The sequence below is a fragment of the Trypanosoma cruzi genome, assembly GCF_000209065.1.
Source record: "Trypanosoma cruzi strain CL Brener chromosome Unknown tcruzi_1047053437725, whole genome shotgun sequence".
Classification (NCBI taxonomy): Eukaryota; Euglenozoa; class Kinetoplastea; order Trypanosomatida; family Trypanosomatidae; genus Trypanosoma; species Trypanosoma cruzi.
In genome coordinates, this window is record NW_889445.1 from 1 (window position 1) to 422 (window position 422).

Genomic DNA, 422 nt, shown 5'->3' on the forward strand with positions numbered 1-422 from the left:
TTGTGGACACAACTCCTTTCACTAACGCTATTATTGATACAGTTTCTGTACTATATTGGTACGCGAAGCTTCCAACCCGCCTCTGGCGGTTATGTTTGGTCAATTTCTTTTGACCGGGGTCTACGGACCCCTTTTTTTTTTTTTTTTTTTTTTTTTGGGGGTCTGTCCCCCATATATACATATACCCCTATATATATATACCCATATATATATAGCCCCGTACCCCCTCGGGGGGCTGCCCCCCCCCCCCCACGTTGGGGGTCCCCCCCCCCCTTCGGGCCCCCTCATTTTCCCTTCAGGGGGGCTATTGCCGGCATCTTTGTTTTGTTTTGGGTTTTCCCCCTCCCGATCCTTTTATTCCCCTTTTTTCCCCGAATGCCCCGCTTCTTCCTGGGTTTTCCGGGGTTTTTGCCTTGCCCCCA

At 50.5% G+C, this 422-nt stretch overlaps 1 non-coding gene across 1 annotated transcript, besides 2 other annotated features; it reads left to right on the forward strand.

The window, feature by feature from the left end:
- Positions 1 to 20: 20 nt before the first annotated feature.
- Tc00.1047053437725.10 lies at positions 21 to 131 on the forward strand. The gene has a single exon (XR_008254419.1). It is a non-coding gene; the product is annotated as a spliced leader RNA (transcript).
- Positions 132 to 156: a microsatellite.
- A 15-nt stretch (positions 157 to 171) lies between these two features.
- Positions 172 to 214: a microsatellite.
- Positions 215 to 422: the final 208 nt, after the last annotated feature.